This window comes from Thalassophryne amazonica, chromosome 14, assembly GCF_902500255.1.
Source record: "Thalassophryne amazonica chromosome 14, fThaAma1.1, whole genome shotgun sequence".
NCBI lineage: Eukaryota > Metazoa > Chordata > Actinopteri > Batrachoidiformes > Batrachoididae > Thalassophryne > Thalassophryne amazonica.
This window is the reverse complement of record NC_047116.1, coordinates 30,307,674-30,330,544: the sequence shown is the minus strand read 5'-3', so window position 1 is coordinate 30,330,544 and position 22,871 is coordinate 30,307,674. Positions and strand designations below refer to the sequence as shown.

The 22,871-nt window shown below is 40.0% G+C and overlaps 1 protein-coding gene and 1 long non-coding RNA gene across 2 annotated transcripts in view; both read left to right on the top strand.

The window, feature by feature from the left end:
• The window catches only part of LOC117524512 (retinol dehydrogenase 7-like), a 60,058-nt gene that overhangs the window by 20,071 nt on the left and 17,116 nt on the right, over positions 1–22,871 (top strand). The gene's annotated exons all lie outside the window — the stretch shown is intronic.
• LOC117524513 lies at positions 1,190–3,094 on the top strand. The gene is made up of 2 exons (XR_004564785.1): positions 1,190–1,331; positions 2,736–3,094. It is a non-coding gene; the product is annotated as an uncharacterized LOC117524513 (long non-coding RNA).

Sequence of the window (22,871 nt, the reverse complement as noted above, 5' to 3'; positions counted from 1 at the left end):
TGGAGCTTTTCACACCCTCAGTTGTTTCACTGCCTCTGGGATATCAATAAGATTTGGTTGTTCAATGACTGAGACCTGAGAGCTTTGATATGTATTTTTATTTAGTTGTTTGATGATAGACAGGTGGCTACTGGCATTCAGCACATTAAAATCAGTAACGAAACACTACATGTAACACTGTCAAGTGTAATCATCTTCATCCTGACAGTGTCTCATATTTACAGATAGAATCCACTCCAGTGGGAAGGAGAATCTGAGGTGTCCTAAACTTGTTAAAATGATAACCTGTCAATTTTTCCAAGGTGAGCATGCTCCCGGACCCACCTAGTCATCTGTTGCTGCTGTCTCCTACTTTGCCTTTTTGTTTCTTTTTTTTTAATGCCTGCTACTTCAGGTACCCTCTGCAAACACTTTTTACCCTAACCCTTTCTTATTAATTTTCAATCCCCTGTCTTCCAAAAGGCTTTCACCTTTCTTCTAGTTTCCTCTTTACTTACACCCTTTAGATCAGAGGTCTCAACTGGTTCCAGAAAGGGCTGAGAGGGTGCAGGTTATCTGTGCAACCACCCACTCCAGCAGGTGATTGCACAGAAAGCCTGCACCCTCTTGGCCCTTTCTGGAACTGGTTTGAGACTTCTGCTTTAGATGCTGCATAGCACAATATCATCTGCAAAAAAGCATGTACCACAGGGACTGTTTTTATTTATCCTAAAAGCCAACACATCCAAAACCAGATTGGAACTATATGAACATAAAGCAGATCCCTGACAGAGATCTCAAAATGTAAGCTTATCTAAATTTGCTATGGTTGTGCTACATCAGGGCTTTGGGCTGTCGGTAAACAACGCCGGAGTTTCTTTTACCGTCTGCTCCCAATGACTGGCTCACATAGATGACTACAAGATCATGCTCAATGTCAACCTGTGCGGGGTCATTGATGTAACACTGGGTGTCCTCCCATTACTCAAGAAGGCCAGAGGCAGGGTGGTGAATGTTGCCAGTGTTTTTGGGAGAATCTCCCCCATTTGGAGGACCATATTGTGTGTCAAGTATGGAGTGGAGGCGTTCAATGATACTCTGAGGTGAGAGAAGAGAAAACTAATAAAATGTTAACACATGAAACTAGCATGAATACTTTTTGATTCATAGCATGCTGTTTTGTGTTTCAGGTTAACATGGCACAATTTGGTGTCAAGTGTTATGCATTGAACCAGGGTTCTTTAAAACAAATGTGACTAACACAAAGCTGATTAAAGATGACCTGAGCAAGATCTGGGACAGATTACCTCAGGATGTGAAGGATGACTATGGGCCTGGTTTTCTGGAGAGGGGTGAGTTACTTTGTGTTTATTGTGTGCTGCTCATTGGAGCTCAGAAAATAAAGTATGTGTTCAATATTTCATTTTTACAATGAGTATGCAAGACAATGTTGACAGAATTTCATCTTTGATTTGAGGGTATTTACATCAGATTGGGTGAAGAATGTGAACGTCATATAAACTCACACCCACTTCCTGTTTTACAGGATGAATAGTAAATGCACAAATGGAATGTGATGTCTGCTATTTCCTCACCATTTGTCAATTACATAAATTTGAACTTGATTTCAGTTGTGGCATTTGCAATATGTTTCTATTAACTGTCAGTATGAACTCTGACAAGCTGCCACTGTCAGTGACAATAAAAATAAAAATCATAGACTTGCTTGGAGGGATTACATCTTCCAGCTGGCTGGGGGACACCAAGGGGTTCCCCAGGAGCAGCCAGAGGGCCTGGCCGGGGATAGGAGAGTATGGGATGAACTGCTGAGTCTGCTGCCTCCACCACCCGGACCAGTTGTATCAGCACAAGTCGGGAAAGGTCGACTAAACGCGTCAGTTTTAACATGTTCAAAATTAGCAGGACCTCAACTGAGACAGTTGGGCGCTGTTTCACTGTACATTTTTCCATGCCAAACTGAAGGAATTATCTCAAGTTATCAAGAGTTGAGGATGGAGTGTTCAACTGTCATAAGTTCAACTGTACTTTATATGGAATTACACTAGGGTGGGAGTCCACCAAGTTGTCGGGAAAATATTTTGTGACTTTTGCCGAGCGGTGTGCCTGAACAGAAGGACACAGCATGGAATGTGGCCAGGCCAGAGCAACTTGGGGGAAAATCTCAAAAGATATGAGGAGTGATTGAGAAGTTTCAAGCCTGACCCAAAAAAGTAGGTCATGGTTCTCCATGTTTTTCATTCTGAGAAACCAGCATTTCTCAAGAATGTGTGACATTTTGACTCATTGGGTACAATGTTGAGAAATGCTTTTTTCCTCAAGTTCTCAATCACCCGTCGTAGCGCAGCTCATGACATCACCAAACTTGATCATGTGTAAAAGATTCGCAACCAGCTATTAAAATTAGCTTTAATGAGGATTCTTCACACACCACACACATACCCCTGCCCAAGAGATTTGCAGAGCACCTGTTAAAGTGCTGTAATTTCTATAATGCCCTATTTGGACAATTCGCTCAAACAAAAAGCTTCCTTTAAAGTCCAATGTTACAGTGGAAATAACTATCAACGTTTAATGCCTTACTTGCTACTGTAGTTTTTTTTTTTTTTGTAAAATTGTGACTATCCCATATGTTTTAAAGCATGTATAAGCAAGTATGACAGTTTGTAATGTTGAAAAAAAATTTGTTGAATCATTTATTTAGATGCCTAAATTAAACTGCATGCATTCATTTTCAGCATTCAGCAAACTAGATGGAAGGTTTAACCAATTGCTGGATGGGGACCTGATGAAGGTGGTCAGCTGTATGGAACATGCCATTTCCGCTGTTCATCCTCGCACTCGGTATTCTGTTGGATGGGATGCAAAGTTCTTGTGGTTGCCTCTGTCGTACCTGCCATCCTGCATTACAGATATTTTTTCCTCAAAGATGCTCCAAGAGATAAATGTGTCTGTACCATAGTCAATTCAACGTGACTGTAATCACACGAACACATCAAGAGCATTATGACCATGTAATCTGAGCTCTGGGTGTTATGTCACTGTGCTATACAATACTAATAAGTAATTGCATTAAGATGTTCAGTATGTGGATGCTATAATCTGGGTTTGGTTATAATCGTCTACAGGTTCAGCACTGACTGATCTTTTGTCGGTCTATTGTTCATTGATTAGTGACGCTAAAGCTTCAGCTTAAATCTTTGGCTTCACCATGTGAAAACTAGTCAAATAAGAGAAATAAGATACAAGTTCATTTTTATTCATAAACCATTTAAATATGTTATCAATGTATTCTGACTTTCCAGTTATTTTGTAAATGTGAGCTCTTTGATTATCCCTTATCGATATAGTTGTGACTGTCTGAACCCCATTTGATGATCTCCGTGCATGCTGGATGTGTGGCACAGATGGAACACATGTTTTAAATAAATCCAGAATCTATTTCATGCTATCAAGTTTTTGTGTAACATCTTAACTGTAATGAAATTAAAACAAGTGTTCTTACTGTTTGTAAGTAGTAAAATAAATAAAACAGAAGTAAAGCAGTTCAGGTTTTGTCTGTGGGTTGGTCACTTTGTTGAGTTCATAATGGCGTCGGCATTTGGTATAAAAGATTTTTTTAAAGAACCTTTGGCCAGAGGAGCTCTGTAGCACCTCCCCGACTTCAGGAGCTCAAACTCTCTGAGCTTTCCTCCTTGTCCTGTCAGTGTAAATGTGGGCCAGAGACTTCTGGGGTTTTCCCACAATTTCCTCGCCATTTTTACAATTCTGTTTAGTTTGTCCTTACAGTTACAACTCAAGTGACTAAACCAAACACAAAGATGAAATGTTAAAATACTCAATATGTGCAGAATACACAAGCTCTAAAATCTGCAGATTGACACCAAGACAGCTTAATCTTCTAAGAAGACTGAGTCGCTGTGAGCATTTCCTAAAAATAAATCGGGGTTTTCAGAGAAGCTCTAACTACTGTCAAGGACTGTACCGCGATAGTTAAAGTTTCCACCGTTTCAACAAGCTGGCCATCGAGTGAAACTGGCTGTACTGTCAGTTCTTGCTTTGTGTAAAAAAAAAAAAAACAAGCTCCTTTGTTTTAGACACATGATTTCTAGCTGATTGAGACACCAAGCTTCAAGAGCCTTAGCGTGGGCAAGATAGGAGGCTTCACCAGAAGAGGCAGATTACTGTAGCAGGCCGATTAGGGCCATGTAATCCGCATATTTAATCAATTTAAAATTTGTGTCATTGAGTGCAAATTCATTTGTAAAAGAGAGAACAGAAGAGTAACAGTGCAAGAATGCTACCCCATGGGCAGCCAGTGCTTATAATGAGCTCTCTTGACACAATATTGTTAGCACAGATCCTTTGAGGGTGATAAGACAGAAAGTCTGATCCAGAGCATCAGGCCCTTTTCCACATTTAAATCAGTCAGCCTTTTCAGAAGAATGTGTAATTCATAGAATAAAAGCTGAACTGATGTCTACAAACAACCTGAGCGTATGCTTTAGCAAGTGAGAGGTGCTTTGAGATCACTAACAAGATCAACAACAGCATCCTCAGTACCTTTGTCCCTGTTATTAGTGCAGCAGATAACAGAATATTTACAGAGGAATCCTTCAACTGGTGATAGAAGCACCAAATTTGGCAAGTACACCTTAGATATTACTCTTTTAGAAAAAACCGACGGGCCACTTAAGTTTCAATAGGCGGCCATGTAGGGTGTCAATTGAATAATTATATAGGGGTCAATATAAAAATGCTCCAGTCATATTGAAAATTATGCCACATTTGTATGATTGTAAATATTACAAAAATGTATAGTTTGGACTATGACTGAATTCTATAGAGTTATGGGGTAAGAAGAACAAGAATGGTGACAAAAGTTCAGTTGTACAGGGGTCAAAAGTTAGAGTTGCTCCAATTTTGTTCAAAGGTGATGCAATTATTGGTTGAGTTAATAGGGTTTCAAAAAGGAATAGTTTGCACCATGTATCATGCTTAGTTATCAGTTACAGGGTAACATATGTCACATGTCCTAGAATTCAATGGAATCAACATTAGTTGACCTTTACTTTAGAGACCAGCATTCAACACAGTCTCAAAACTATTCCATTTATTAATCCAAGTAGATCAATCACCAATTTGCACAATTTTTTTTACTAAAATTGGAGCAACTTTAACTGAAATTGACCTTTGTCACCATTCTTAAGGTTTTTACTCAATAACATTCAGTCTAGTCCAAACTATACCTTTTTGGAATTGTTATGATCAGGCAGATATGTGGTATAGTATTCAATATGATTGGAGCATTTTTATATTTTAACCCCTGGTAATCTTCAATTGACCCCTACGTGGCGCCTATTGAAATTCAAGTGGCCCATCAAGTTTTTTCAAAAGAGCAATGTCTAAGGAGAATTTGTGCTGGATTTGGTGCTTATATCACCATGTGAAGTATTGTTTCAGTTATTGCTGCACTATATAGGTAAACTGTAGAGGGTCTAGTTTACCGGACCACTGGGGTGGTCAGGAGGTCAACTAAAACTATCTCCATAGTTTTGCATAATATGGAGGTTATGGCAATGGGCTGAAAATCTTCAGGTTGCTTGCCCCTGGCTTTTTTTGGTATAGGCCTTATTATGGAGAATTTCCAAGATTTGGGCACTCCTGTGACAGGAGGGAATTAAAAAGTCTGGAGAAAACTTTTAATTGAGGAGCACAGTCTTTGAGTCGACAGGGCTTGTCAGGCATCTGGGCCAGTGGCCTTGTTTGGCTTGCAGTTTAGAAAGACTTTTAGCGACAGCATCCTCAGTGACGGCTGTGGGTCCTCCTGCAGGGGATTTTTACAGACTCACATTTCTGTTATCATCACTTTATTAAATCTACAGAGAACTGGTTTAACTCATCAACAAACATTGATTGATGCTTGTAGGAGTATCACATTTGTTACTGGTTGCCGCAGTATAATTAGATCTTCCCAGGCTGTTTTATGTTGCCATGAAATATTTACTTTATTCTTGTACTCAGTTTTTGCCTTAAAGATATCCCCTTAGACACTGTTGTTTGTGTGTAGAGCTAAACAAATATTAAACCATGTTGAACTAGTTTGAGACGTAGTTCTGCATTTGGGTCAGTTGGATCTGAGCTTATTGCTGGAATATTATCAGTATTTACAGAAATCTGTGCTTCAGTGTTCCAACTGCATCACATTTAACTTCCATTTATTGTCAAATGAAGTATTGAGTTGTCAGTGAATTTTAGGTGAAGGGGGAACTCCATCATAACCAGTGTTGATGTAACATATTGCGAGAGGTTCAAAGACATTCGTAGTTTTCAGTTTATTAGTGCTGAGTTTGGTAGACTTTAATATACTCAAACACTGTAAATAATTGTCAAACTTTATCATGATGTTTGCTTATTATGGCACACACATAGTAATGAATGACATACTTTCACTGCCACTTTATTAGTTACACCTTGTTAGTACTGGATTGGACCCCATTTTGCCAGCAGAACTGCTTTAATTCTTCATGGCAAAGATTCAACAAGGTGTTGGAAACATTCCTCAGATGTTGGTCCATATTGACATATTGGCATCACACAGTCGCCCATTCAACCAGTCTGCCCACTCTTCTCTAACCTGACAAGGCATTTTCATCTACACAACTGCCGCTCACTTGATATCTTCTCTTTTTCGCACCATTCTCTGTAAACCCTAGAGATGGTTGTGTGTGAAAATCCCAGTAGATCAGCAGTTTCTGAAATACTCAGACCAGCCTGTCTGGCACCAACAACCACACTGCTTTCAAAGTCACTTAAATTCTTTATCTTCCCTGTTCTGATGCTCGGTTTGAATTTACTGGTAAGCAAGTTGTCTTCACCACGTGTAGATGTGTGAATGCACTGAGTTGCTACCATGTGACTGCTGCGCAAATACTACTCATGACTGTGCGCGCCAGTTGTTAAGGTTGCACTAAACTAGTTGTACCTTTGCATCAAATAATGTAGAATCTGAAAATTAATTTTGATGATTTAGTCTGTAAATTTGTGTTTTGTGTATATTTTCTTTATTTGCATTCGTGCCATTAAAATTTATAATTATAGATCACTGCTAAAAAATATTATAGCCAGTGCAATTTTGGACATTGATAATTTACTGAAAATTGAAAAATTCAATAACCGATTAGCATTTTAAACTAATTTAGGCACAAAGAAACAAAAGAAAAAAATAGCCATCATGAAGTCATTAACCTTCAGCCCATGGTATATTTCTAGCTTCAGTAGGTTTGCTGGAATAATAGAAATACCAATTTGGGCATAAATCCATTTTGTACAGTATAACACCAGTGAGTATCAATTCCTCACTCAAGTGATTTGAGGGTAACAGATGACAGTTGGCGCTGTAACCCTAAAACCAGTGAAATTCAGCTATGTAACATATATACCAACTATCAGTTATGTACAGCAGCTCTTAATGTTAAAGACATTTGACTTTTAAAAAATGCTTCAACTGACTGACCTTGTGAGACCAAAGCCAATAAGAATAGATGGTAATACCATGTGCCCTAAAATTTGAGAGGTAATCTTAAACTGTCTTCTGGAAAATGTGTAGAAAGAGGGATGGACATATGGAAAATGTGATGACAAACCTGTCCAGAACAGATGGATAAACAGTCCAATAGCAGTAAATAAAAACTGGTCAATCAACCCAACTCAGTCCACTCTGTTTATTCTTATAAGAACAGAATAACACTACAGCTGGACAAAACTAAGCTTTGATTAAAATCTTGTGGTACTTTTTCCCGTCCAACTTTGGCATGCAAACGACGACGACTCCTGGGCAGGATGCTCATGCGACTCAGGTAGACTTCCCCAGATGAGATCGGTACCCATTTGTAGGTGGTTGGACAGACAATGCAGATTAAGGCCCAATCACAATATGCTGCCTTTGCCTTACCACTTCTCCTTTTCTCTTCATTTTGCACATTCACGTGAATGTGCAAAATGCCGTTTTACCGGTTCCGCTAACATGTTACCGGTAAAACTCAAATTTGCGACCGTAAAATCCAGCATTAACGTCTGCAAATTATCAGACACAACAGGGTTATTCCCTAATTCTGCTATAACATTCTTTCTGTTGTCATACGTTTACCAAAATAATTAAGACCATTATCAAAATGCATACAGCTTACTTGGAACTTGTGAAACAACAAAAACCTCTAAGTCATGTCATTTGATTTACAAATTCTCAGTGTTCCAAATAAAGGTATGATGTATTCTGTGGCTTAAACCAACGCTAACATAGCCCAAGGTAGGTCTACAATCTTTGCCTTTCTTAAAAGTCTAGAATAGTTGGAATTATTACAGTGTAATGCAATGTGTTTATTCTGGGGTTTGTTTTCTTCAGTTGAACATTTTTCTAATTCCATCTGGATTTTTTTTTTTTTTTTTACTCATGTTGTCTGTAGGGTTTATCCTCCCAGATGTCACAGAATAGATAAAGTTATTGAAAGAGGTCAATACAATACAAAATGTGAAAAAAAAGGTAAAAAATAAAGAAAACATACAAAAATAAGTTATCAGAAAAAAACAGTAGTTTGGTAGTTTTATCACAGTCATACAAGCCTCCAAAAGACTGGCTTTGTCCAAATTTAATGAACAGTGATGTATGCTGTGACTAACTGATTAGTCCAATTGTGAATATGCAGTGATTAATTACGCATTTTACATTTATAAAACTTTTTCAGATGAAGATAAATTGGTGAAATTTGAACCACTGTCAAATACTTTTATATAAAGAGGCTATTCCATTATTGTGAAAATTGCTTTCTGCGAGGAAATAGCATTCAGTATCAAATATTTAAAGTACAATTTTTTGCAAACTTTTTGTCCCCTAAGTGTAAATGGTCTAGAATATCTACTGTTCTTTATTTCAAGATGATTACTATTTGTTAAGTTAGTTGATGAAATTCTGTACTGATCATTTCGAACATTAAGTACTGCTAAAAGTAAATGTTATTTTTGCATTTTAAAGTGTCATTCCCAAATGGATGCAGCGCCATCTAGCGGCCTCTAATACAGCTCCTAGTTTTGCTTCTGTATTATAGGTAAAACAGTGGCAGGAACTGGGAAACTTTAAGGGTAATAGGCATTAAGAAATGGACATTTTAAGATGTTTCAGCTATAAGATATCAATCAGGGTAGATATACGCACATCACCAGGTGCAAAGCTACTGCAGTGAACATAAAAAAAATAATAAAAGCCTGCAGGCTACTCAGCTTGTTACATTGGACATACAAAATTTGTTCACCAATGTGGATCACATAGGAGGCTTGGAAGCACTTACAAGGTCTCTGAACAAGAGACCTTATGGAACGCTTTCCTCCACTCTGTGTATAAGAGAACTGGCAGAAACTAGAGGTGGGCAGATCGATCCTAATATCGATATTGAATGATCCTTGTGTAAAAAAGTGTTATGTGCAGACGCAGGTTGAGGAGCGGACCAACGTCTGACCGAACCCAGCGCTAAATAACCAGAAAGCGGTTCCACAAACAAAACGATTTTATTTCCCCTCCAGTGCAATAATTAGTGTACAACATAAAATTTGGTTTGTCTGGCGGAGTGAAGGACGGCGCGCTCTCCAGCGCCCAAAAGGATCGAGCCTCGGCGCTTCTGGACTCAGATTCACCGCCAAACACCCCCCAGGTGGACACGACAAACTGACTCTGAAGGATGGAAAAGGTGAGGTAAGTCAGAGCTACAGCAAATATCACTGAGGCCCACACTATCAGCAACACATTCAGGTCTGAATTTAAGCTTTATGTAAATAAGCAGCTTCTCACAACAGGTGGAGGATCATCAGTCCGTACGCCACAGCAGTGAGAAGCAAACTGCACAATTCTCAATGTTCAAATATACTGCGTAACAAAATGCCAAATTACTATTAACGATCATTCAGACAATAATCACCTCTGATGTGTGCTGACAGCATGTGTCCCTCACCCGTCCTTCACAGGCACGATGTGTCAAATCCTGGTGCGGTCCTCAGCGTCTCAAACGAACGTCACAAGGTCGAGTTCCCGGCAATTCTGCTTGAACCACTCATGGCTTAAATGCAGAACGCCATCTCATTATCTGCTTCAGCTGAAAGTCTAAGTTTACACGTGAGCATCATCCACAGGTGCTGCGAGTCAATAGGCCTGCACGTGAACATCCTCCACAGGTGCAGCTAATAATGCTGATGAGGGTGACGGACTCTTCTGCCAGCACCTTCTCCACAGACAAAACCCAGTTTGCATACCACCTGGAGAGCAAAGAAAAGAAAACAAAACAAAAAACATCCAGCCAAACCCCCCAACACACAACAAAAAGGATCGATATTCAAGCTTTTTTCTCTCCTGCACGCACTGACTGCTGCGCATGCAGATTCATCAAAGTCTCCTCTGTAAGAGCAGCGCTGCGTCACACAACATGGAGCAGCGCACCCTTGTATTGTGGTTTGTCAGCCCTCTACCTCAGGAGATTTTGTTTTAAGTTGTGTTGAGTGATTTTTTAAACAAAAGTGTTGATTGTGATAATAAAGTATTTTCCTGTCACATACAAAGTTTTGCGAAATTCTATCTTAGGTCTTTTAGATCTATGAAGCTAAAATATGAAAAAGCATCGGTATTGGCGATACTGGGCCTGTATTTAACTTGGCATCGGATCAATACCAAAATTCCCGGTATCGCCCACCTCTAGCAGAAACCGTGCTTTTCAAAAATATTTTTATGTTTGAGCATATAAACAATGTAAGGGCACAGCCATGGGAAGTAAGATGTCTCCAAACTTCAGCTCATTGTATGTGGCCATGTTTGAAAATGAATTTGTGCTCAGAGTAATCCATTCTAAAGCCACATAAAACTTTGGAAAAGTTATGTTGATGTTTTCATGATTTATGAGGGTTCAGTTCAAAGTCTTATGAACTTTTATGAGTTACTTAATATAACTCAACACTTAAAGTTTGCTTTGAGCCATAGTCAGTCACAGATAAGCTTCTTGGACATTTTAATCAGATGTGAGCAAAATACACTTATCACAGATCTATATAGAAAAGACACTGATAAATAATCTTTTTGCTTGCTGACTCTTTTCATCCCCACACCTGAAGAAAAGTTTACCAATTAGTCAATTCAACTGGGTTAGGAGGATTTGTACAAAACAGACTATATAAATCAAGCAGATGAACTGGAGTGTCGCTTCAAAATTAGAGGCTACAGGGAAAAGTGGATAAGAGGAGGAAGAGACAGATTTGACTCAGTTACACAAGAGGAGCATCTTAAAAACAAAAGATACAGAAGGATGACAAATGTGCCTAGATGATATTTGAAATACTCAGCTCAGGGTAAGGATATTGAAAACATCCTGAGGAGAAGAAGAAAAAAAACAAAAAAACATTGGCACATTGTGAATACAGATCCACAATTGAAAAATATTCTTAATGAAGCTCTGTAGGTGGTCTATAAACGGCCGCCTAACTTGAGACAAATGCTTGTCCACTCAGATCTGGTTCCAACAAGACAGACTAGTTTCCTGGATCCTCCACCAGTACCACATCAGTACTTTTGTATGGTAGCTTAAGTTCACCCATTTCGGCGGCAGTGTGACGTCACCATGCTAACGTCCGCAAAATGTCTTGTAAATCACTTAAGGTGTGATCAGTTTCCAAAAACAGCGTTTTCAGTTTTAGAAGTGTTTATTTCTTGCCCTCTTTTACATAATATGAGAAACATGTTACAACCCCTGGCAAAAATTATGGAATCACCGGCCTCGGAGGATGTTCATTCAGTTGTTTAATTTTGTAGAAAAAAAGCAGATCACAGACATGACAAAACTAAAGTCATTTCAAATGGCAACTTTCTGGCTTTAAGAAACACTAAGAAATCAGGAAAAAAAAATTGTGGCAGTCAGTAACGGTTACTTTTTAGACCAAGCAGAGGGAAAAAAAAAAAAAAAAAAAAATATGGACTCACTCAATTCTGAGGAAAAAATTATGGAATCACCCTGTAAATTTTCATCCCCAAAACTAACACCTGCATCAGATCAGATCATTAGTCTGCATCTAAAAAGGAGTGATCACACCTTGGAGAGCTGTTGCACCAAGTGGACTGACATGAATCATGGCTCCAACACAAGATGTCAATTGAAACAAAGGAGGATTATCAAACTCTTAAGAGGGTAAATCATCACGCAATGTTGCAAAAGATGTTGGTTGTTCACAGTCAGCTGTGTCTAAACTCTGGATCAAATACAAACAACATGGGGAGGTTGTTAGAGGCAAACATACTGGTAGACCAAGGAAGACATCAAAGCGTCAAGACAGAAAACTTAAAGCAATATGTCTCAAAAATCGAGAATGCACAAAAAACAAATGAGGAACAAATGGGAGGAAACTGGAGTCAACGTCTGTGACCGAACTGTAAGAAACCGCCTAAAGGAAATGGGATTTACATACAGAAAAGCTAAATGAAAGCCATCATTAACACCTAAACAGAAAAAAACAAGGTTACAATGGGCTAAGGAAAAGCAATTGTGGACTGTGGATGACTGGATGAAAGTCATATTCAGTGATGAATCTCGAATCTGCATTGGGCAAGGCGATGATGCTGGAACTTTTGTTTGGTGCCGTTCCAATGAGATTTATAAAGATGACTGCCTGAAGAGAACATGTAAATTTCCACAGTCATTGATGATATGGGGCTGCATGTCAGGTAAAGGCACTGGGGAGATGGCTGTCATTACATCATCAATAAATGCACAAGTTTACGTTGATATTTTGGACACTTTTCTTATCCCATCAATTGAAAGGATATTTGGGGATGATGAAATCATTTTTCAAGATGATAATGCATCTTGCCATAGAGCAAAAACATTATTTGCAAAAAGACACATAGGGTCAATGTCATGGCCTGCAAATAGTCTGGATCTTAATCCAATTGAAAATCTTTGGTGGAAGTTGAAGAAAATGGTCCATGACAAGGCTCCAACCTGCAAAGCTGATCTGGCAACAGCAATCAGAGAAAGTTGGAGCCAGATTGATGAAGAGTACTGTTTGTCACTCATTAAGTCCATGCCTCAGAGACTGCAAGCTGTTATAAAAGCCAGAGGTGGTGCAACAAAATACTAGTGATGTGTTGGAGCGTTCTTTTGTTTTTAATGATTCCATCATTTTTTCCTCAGAATTGAGTGATTCCATATTTTTTTCCTCTGCTTGGTCTAAAAAAGTAACCGTTACTAACTGCCACAATTTTTTTTTTCCTGATTTCTTATAGTGTTTCTTAAAGCCAGAAAGTTGCCATTTGAAATGACTTTAGTTTTGTGTCATGTCTGTGATCTGCTTTTTTTCTACAAAATTAAACAACTGAATGAACATCCTCCGAGGCCGGTGATTCCATAATTTTTGCCAGGGGTTGTATATGAAGCGGTTTTGGAGCAGCAGAGAGAATTCTGCCACTGACATCACAGTGCCGCTCTACTCTGATTGGCTGTGATCCCTCGCCCCTCAAAAAACACACCACGAACAGAATGTGACTTTAACCTCTTAAAATAGGTCAAAGTTAGCCATCTTTGAACTTGTCCAAGGTCTGTGTCCCAAGAATGTTCCCTGTGAATTTGAAGACTGGCAGTAACAGGACAGGACTTAGGGACAGACATAAAGCCTTCACAATACCCAATGGCCTTAGGTAATAAATAAAAAAAGAAAGCTTCTCACCAATATTTTGGCTACTTCCTCGTATGTGGTGGCTGGCAGTGTTACAGCAATACAACAATAAATGCGTCAGTGAAATTCCACAGTTGAGCAGCTGTGGCTTCTCACCACCAGCTTTCTCCCAGTGAGAGATTAAAATGCTGCAACATGCATCATACTAGGTCCATACGCAAGCAGCTGTAAAACTCACCAGAAAACATCTGGTGTTAAGAGTCAGTGCTGTGTGGCATTTCTGCTTTGTCAATTCACAGAAATTAGGTGTCATGTAAAGCTTAGAAGTTCGAGGTTCTGTGACTTTTCTAATATTGGTCCCTCCATCTAGTGGCAGTTTGTTGTAATTGCAGGTCCTTTGGCTGATTTTTTTTTCCCCCCAACTCGACATAGTAAGTCCCTTCGGCTGCTCCCTTGTTTGCACTTGGGGTCGCCACAGCAAATCCAAGGTGGATCTGCATGTTGAATTGGCACAAGTTTTACGCCGGATGCCCTTCCTGACAACTCCACATTACATGAAGAAATGTGACAGGGGTGGGATTTGAACCTGGAACCTTCTGAACTGAAACCAAGCGCATTAACCACTTGGCCAACTCGACATGTGGATGAATAATCAGAATTGCCCTTAGAGGGTTTGGTTTGTCTATATGTGGCCCTGTGACAGACTGGCGTCCTGTCCAGGGTGTACCCCGCCTCATGCCATTATTGCTGGGATAGGCGCCAGCTCCCCACGACCCTTAATTGGCGTAAGCAGTTGAAGATGGGTGAGTGATGAGTGGGTTTGTTTTGTCACTTAAAGTAGACCTGCATTGAAATAAATGGTCAGATCTCAGAAAGAAATAGCTGATATGTATTTATAAAACCCTTATGAATTCAGTAAAGTAACTCTGCAAGCACAAATTTGTAATTCAGCGGAGAAATCTTTGTTTAAAAATGACAAATTTGCAGCTAAAATTTGGCCCGCTGCGAAAACTGTACAACCCCTGGCAAAAATTATGGAATCACCGGCCTCGGAGGATGTTCATTCAGTTGTTTAATTTTGTAGAAAAAAAAGCAGATCACAGACATGACACAAAACTAAAGTCATTTCAAATGGCAACTTTCTGGGTTTAAGAAACACTATAAGAAATCAGGGGAAAAAAATTGTGGCAGTCAGTAACGGTTACTTTTTTAGACCAAGCAGAGGGAAAAAAATATGGAATCATACAATTCTGAGGAAAAAATTATGGAATCATGAAAAACAAAAGAACGCTCCAACACATCACTAGTATTTGTTGCACCACCTCTGGCTTTTATAACACTTGCAGTCTCTGAGGCATGGACTTAATGAGTGACTCTTCAATCTGGCTCCAAGTTTCTCTGATTGCTGTTGCCAGATCAGCTTTGCAGGTTGGAGCCTTGTCATGGACCATTTTCTTCAACTTCCAAAGATTTTCAATTGGATTAAGATCCGGACTATTTGCAGGCCATGACATTGACCTTGTGTCTTTTGCAAGGAATGTTTTCAGTTTTTGCTCTATGGCAAGATGCATTATCACCTTGAAAAATGATATCATCCCCAAACATCCTTTCAATTGATGGGATAAGTGTCCAAAATATCAACGTAAACTTGTGCATTTATTGATGATGTAATGACAGCCATCTCCCCAGTGCCTTTACCTGACATGCAGCCCCATATCAATGACTGTGGAAATTTACATGTTCTCTTCAGGCAGTCATCTTTATAAATCTTATTGGAATGGCACCAAACAAAAGTTCCAGCATCATCACCTTGCCCAATGCAGATTCGAGATTCATCACTGAATATGACTTTCATCCAGTCATCCACAGTCCACGATTGCTTTTCCTTAGCCCATTGTAACCTTGTTTTTTTCTGTTTAGGTGTTAATGATGGCTTTCGTTTAGCTTTTCTGTATGTAAATCCCATTTCCTTTAGGCGGTTTCTTACAGTTCGGTCACAGACGTTGACTCCAGTTTCCTCCCATTCGTTCCTCATTTGTTTTGTTGTGCATTTTCAATTTTTGAGACATATTGCTTTAAGTTTTCTGTCTTGACGCTTTGATGTCTTCCTTGGTCTACCAGTATGTTTGCCTTTAACAACCTTCCCATGTTATATTTGGTCCAGAGTTTAGACACAGCTGACTGTGAACAACCAACATCTTTTGCAACACTGCGTGATGATTTACCCTCTTAAGAGTTTGATAATCCTCTCCTTTGTTTCAATTGACATCTCTCATGTTGGAGCCATGATTCATGTCAGTCTACTTGGTGCAACAGCTCTCCAAGGTGTGATCACTCCTTTTTAGATGCAGACTAATGAGCAGATCTAATTTGATGCAGGTGTTAGTTTGGGGGATGAAAATTTACAGGGTGATTCCATAATTTATTCCTCAGAATTGAGTGATTCCATATTTTTTTCCCTCTGCTTGGTCTAAAAAAGTAACCGTTACTGACTGCCACAATTTTTTTTCCTGATTTCTTAGTGTTTCTTAAAGCCAGAAAGTTGCCATTTGAAATGACTAGTTTTGTGTCATGTCTGTGATCTGCTCCGAGGCCGGTGATTCCATAATTTTTGCCAGGGGTTGTACATCTGGGACATTGCCATGACGTGAGGGAGAAGACGGAGTGCTAGCGCCTTCAGTCCAATCCTGCATTGAAATTGATTTTATCTGGTAGTAATGTTACTGTTATACACATACTGGTTTCAACATCCAAAAGTAAGCTGTAATGAATGCGAGATACAGCTCTGCATGCTCAGATCAGTGGCGGCATCGACAGCGGGCGACGTTCTCCCCGACCCTTACGCCTTGCTCTCACTGCCTCCGATGCCCTTACTGAGTCTGCGGGTTCGGTAAACGCCGCAGCGGGCCACTCACACCGCCCCCGTATTTGTTGTGCAGAGCTGCAGCCAACTCTGGCACCACCTCCCTGTCTACTGGATGGAGGTGTGGCCAACTTGGCAACAAGTCCAGAGCCTACGCTCGCTGTTTGATGCGGAGCGCTCCGGCCGCCCGCAAGGACAGACTTCTTGTGGAAAAATCCGCAGCGCCGCACGGTCTCGGTAATCGCAGCCGCAGAGCTCCGTGGCCACTGAGAGAGGTTTGTATCTTTTTAATGACTTGAATTCTTTGCGGGTCCCGCATCCGTACCCCGCAACGGTAACACCGGAGGCTAAAGACAGTAGATTTTCAATGCGACACCACTCAATCAAATGGGCATGTGAAAAAGTCCCCAAAACTTTTCAAGCAAAAATAAAAGAAATGTATACTCAAATGTACCGCAAGACAATATGAAGTTTTTAAAAAAAAAAAATAGATCCTTCCATATAAGACAATAAAAAGGTGGTTTTGTAAGAGATGCAAACTGACGTAAATCCACAAATTACAGTTGGCGCGCGCAATGCATGCTGGGATAGGGTCTTCTGTCTTGCGTCTCGGCAACGTCCCGGATGTGCTGAGTTTTGCGGAGGCCAAATTTTAGACTGTAAATTTGTCATTTTTAACTAAGATTTCTCCGTTGAATGACAATCTGGGCTTGCAGATTTACTTTACTACATTCAGAAGGATCTTATGTGTAATATGTCATTTTTGTCCAAGATCTGACTGCATTTATTTCAATGCAGGTCTACTTTAAGTTTTTTATTTTGATTTGCACACATATGAAGATGGGTTCTGGGATTCCAGAGGCAAGGTCAATCATTGGGATCATGGTCATAGGTTTAAAAGTCAGATTTGCTAATGACCAGTCATTAGGGTCAAAGGGTATGTCTTTCTATTTGATGGCTTATTCTTCCCTGGTACTTTTGCTGTTTTCTGCCAAATTTGGTAGGTCATTGAAGGTGTCCTCAAAATTGCCCTTAATGAAGTAAACAATAAGATAGATTGCCATAACCCTCATTGTCCTCAAATAGCTTGACACTAGTGAAAAGGACTTCATCTTCAACTGCTTATCTGGAAGCAGGGTCACAGGGATAAAAAGGACTTCTTGAAGTTAATCTCTTGAACGTCTTTGCTGTTATGAAAACACAATTACCATGGACCAGATTGGCATAAGTTAAAAAAAAAAGTGGGGTGGGCATTAGTTAGCTGTTAGAACAGACTAATGAACCCTAGAGCAGGACAGCCAAGGCACAGATAGGAATAACAAGAACAGTAGTTTATAAATAATACTCACATTCAACTCAGGAGAAGGCGTCGTAGGAAACTGGAGTTCCACAGGAGTAGTCTTCTTCAACAGGGTGTATAGGACCCAAGTAGTAGCTTTCTTACTGAGGAATCAAGTTTCATTCAAAAAGTGAACAAACAAGGAGTCATCTTAGTAAGGTTTAGACAAACTGAGGAGTAGACTTAATACAAAGAGAGTTCAACACAAATAGTCTTCCTCACAGAAGGCAATCCAACCTAAAAAAACATCCTTTGTCTAAAAAGAAGGGTTAAACTGCTGAGTCGCTTACATAATGAGTGCACCAAGACAGTCTCTTACTCATAATAGAGTTCCAAACAAAATTCTTTCACAACTCAGAAGTGTTCACAGGACAGAGTCCATCTCCAAAAGATTTCAAAACAAAGTGAGATGGGTGACCAGGAAAAAAAGAAGAAATCAGTTTCCTTTCAAAGGGAGGAGCTTCAGGTAAACCACTTAACACAATGGGAAAGTGCTCTAGGAAGTGCATAGAAAAAGCACAGGAGGAGCATCTAAATGCTAAACCTCGCAGCTTGCAAACGCTGGAAGAGCCAAGGACAGGCCACCACAACATAACTCAAACCAGTAGACCCACAACTAAAACCAAGCAGTCTCTTTAAATAACACAATCAGTGACAGCTGCAGATCCAAGCAGGTGTAGACAATTTAACTAAAAATCTGCAGGAACATAACAAAACAGCAGAGGGGGCTAGAAGGTCAGGACAGAGTCTAAAAACATGTAGGAATATAACTAAACACCAGTGGGGGAAAGTGAGTCAGATTTCATATACAAGATGACAGAGGAAAAAGTGAGGAGATAGATGAGACAAAGGCAGTGACAAGAAGAGACATGAGACACCGAAGAGGGTGACAGGTGTGCACAAGAGAAGCACGCTGGACTAACAGAATAAAGCATTAACATATGTAGGATACAAACGGAGAGAGAGAAACAGAGCGGAGCTGAGCGAGAAAAACTCACTCTCACACCAGACCGAACAGGAAGTGCTGAGGGCCCAAAAAGGACGAGAGGGGGACACACAGGGGCCAAATCGCAAAAACAACCCTACCAAAACACAACCCTAACGGTTGTCATTGGATTAATAAAATTCACAACACTGATTTGTAAAAACAAACAAAATAAGGAATACAAAAGTAGGATGATACAAATCAGATCACAGAACATAAATTTTTGTATTTGGAATACTTTTAATAGCTCTGCCAAGATCTAAAACATCTTATCCTACAATGTAATTCCCAGGATCTAAACCTGTCCAACAGTTTTCTCATGAATCCATCTATAACTCTGTGAGTGAAGAGAGGCCGTCACTTTACACTGAAGCTCTGGACCACCCAACCATCAGATCTATCTCCCTGTTTTTCAATTAAACATTTTAAAGCGGCAGAGGCAATCATTCCAAGTGCTTTCCTGCTGTCTCTGCAATCTGCAGGGTAGTGGGGGCTGGTGAACACACTGGGCGGTCTGTACCCAGTGGTTCCACAGACCGGATGCAGTTAGAGAATTTCAATAAGGTTCTGGATGTGAATTTGATGGTGTCATTGAGGGGACCCTCCAGTTCCTCCATTGCTGAAGAAGGCTCGGGGGCATGTGGTGAATGTGGCCAATATTGTTGGCAGGCTTTCTGTCACTGGAGGAGGCTACTGCCTGTCCAAAAGTTGCACAAAATTCTTTCCAACAGCCTCAGGTTGTAAAACCGGTTCTTCAAACGTCTCATTTAGAACACAAAAGACAAAACTGGAAAATCTGTTGGTGCTAAGTGCAAAGCAGGGTTTCCCTGTTTCTTTTATTGCTTATATTGGCATTCATCACTCAAAATTAAGGTTAATCATTAGTTCCTTATTGAAAGTAGATGATGGTCTGGAGGTCAAATTGGTTGGCTTGAGAGGCAAGAGGATCCTCTGTTCAAATTCCTGTCAGACTGGAAAATCATTAGGGACCTTCGGGGGAGATCATTAATCTCCAAGCTGCAGTGCATGGATTGCAGTGTTTGTGTGTGTTTGAGTCATCATTGTAAAGTGCTTTGAGCATCTGCTCAGATGGAAAAGTGCTATAGAAAGTGTAGTTGTTTATGAAAATACACAATTTTCTTTAAATTGTCACACATAGCTTTGATTTTTAATTATGCCTCTAACTGCGAGAGTTCCAATATTATCAACAGCTAACCATTAGTTTGGAGAGTCCCAATATTTGCCACTGCTACCAAAAAAAGTACAAATTATTTTAAGATGGTCACTTTGCATGATGACATGCCACTTACTCCTTTAAATCCACCTTAAAAGCCAGTGAACTTATTAGAGTCTGTCTCTTCAGGAAGAGCCAGTCAGAGTTGGATTGAACAGCGTGCCATTACATCACAACGTGTTTGAAACAAATGTTTTCAAATGTTCTGTTGTTGCACAGCACGGTGGATTAGTGGTTAGCACTGTTGCCTCACAGCAAGAAGGTCATGGGATTGATTCCCACCTGTGGCCTCTCTGTGGGTAGTTTGCATGTTCTCCCCCATGTTCATGTGGGGTCTCTCCGGGTGCTCCGGCTTCCTCCCGCATCCAAAGACATGCAGGCTAGGTGGATTGAAAACTTTAAATTGTCCGTAGGTGTGTGAGTGCACGTGGTGATGTGTTTGTTTGTCCTATATGGCCCTGTGACAGACTGGCATCCTATGCAGGGTGAACTCTGCCTCACACCCTTTGATTGCTGGGATAGGCTCCAGCCCCCCTGTGACCCGATCTTGGGATAAGCACTTGAAGATGAGGGTGTGTGTGTGTTATTTTTGATTTGTACCCTCTAGTGTTCTCAAGCATGATAAAAAACAATTAAGCAAATTTAATAAGTTAACAAATAAACTAGGATCGTTGTGTTTTGATTCATAAATGGTACTTAAAGCGGCAATGTGTATGATTTAGGGATGTGTATTAACTGAAATGGAATACAGCATTCATAACCATCTGTTCATTAGCGTATACTTGCAACAACCATTCAGTGTTTTCATGAGCTTGGAATGAGACCTTCCTATCTATGTGGGAGCGGGCCCCCTCATAGAGGCGGTCATTTTGCTCCACTATGTTGCTACAGTTGCCCAAAGGAACATCGTTACTCTGTCTTTTTCATTTTGCAACATGACTGAAAGACTAAAGAGGTAGAATAATCAGTGGTTGCTCGCCTAACTGGTTGCTTGTACAGGCTAAAGGCACCTTGACACTTGCATGAATTCATCCCCACACTGCCGCGCAATTCGTCGTGCCAATGCATTCCCGCTTTGTCCCGCTGGACACCACCCTGTATAAAAATAATCATTTCGTAGCCGATGTTGCATTGCTCTCAGAACTTGCTAGTGAAATTGTCTTCAGTTGCAGGTCTCCGTGAAAATGGCGTGTGGTGGGAGAAGGCTTTGGGATCTTATAATATATATATATATATCGTAATGGATTGGTGAAACAGTTGCATTTTCATTGCTTCTTATGAGTTAGATAATGTATCTGTATAATTATGTTTTTATTGTAGATGTAACATCTCATCACAATCGTTCGGCTGCACTGCGCACAACGACATACAGTTACAGGCAGTGTTTTCAAAACAGGTTGCGTAATGTTCATGACTAGCTCATGAAATTAATGTATGCCAGAGGTTTTGAACATAATCAACATTTCTTCCCACATGCAGGCACACAGCCGTGCAGTGTACGACACATTTACTCAATGGCACGCAAGATTGTGTGCCAGTGTGAAAGATTACATTCGTGCAAGTGTCAAGGTGCCTTAATAAGTTTGAGAACCCTCATTTTGTGAAATGGAAGATACATATTTTCACGAGAGAAGGCAAAGGACCATAAATCCCCATCACCACAGAAGTGACAACTTGAAACAAAATAGTGACTGGTGATGGCATAATGTAATCTGCAACCTCACCACTAGATGGCATTCAATCTTACACACTGGAACGTTGAGTAACCGTGGGGAACAAATAAGTAAAAGTTGCATTTATGGGATCTTTCTTCATTCCCATTTGAACCTCTGCATTGTTTATTGACTTTGATTTTTGCTTGAAAGGAGCGAAGATAATGACAATTAAATGAGAAGAACAAAGTCAAGTCTGCCACCTGCTGAACACCGCACCTGCTGGAAGGTTCTGGAATATGCATGCATAACAAATAATGAATTTCATATTTAAAAGCTACAGTCAGTTGTGGAGTCTCAACACGCACTACATATGTTGCTTGCAATAAAATCTATTTGTATTAAAAGAAAATCTTTGCATCACCTGTCTAGGAAGAACAGGCAAACCGTTTGGCATCAAAATGACCATTACTGAACCTGGATACTTCAAAACAGGCCCAACTCAGATGGATGTTATTGAAGCCGACCTCAGGAGAGCCGTGGAACTGCTCTCCCACAAGATGTCAAAGACCTTGTATGGAGAGACACACATCAACAACTGTAAGTTTTCCCTGCATTCCAAGCAGATTAATGTAAGTATAAATTAAGCACAGTGTTATTCACTCCTTGCTTCTGTCTCACTTATCAGATGTGAAAGCGTACGAGGTTCACTATTAACATCCTGTGCAGTTCAGATATCTCCAAGGTAACCAGTCATATGGAGCACGGCCTGAATGTAACTATTCCGGAATCCCTCCGTCCTACCTCCCGACATTTACTTCTGACTTTGCTGTAAATCTCCTCACTTCTACACTGAAGTCCAACAAATGAGACACAAGCAAAGAAACAACTAAAGTGAGATCCATAAAAGTAATATGTATCAATGATGAGGGGGAAAAATGCCAAGACTACATTACAAAGTAGGAATTTTATTCATTCACAAGTGAGCAGCATCAATTTGTGATCCAGTTTCTACCTAAAAAAATAAAAATAAAAATGTGCATATTCTGCAAGATCACAGATACAGCTTTTATTTGTCGTCATTTTGCAAAATAAATCACTCT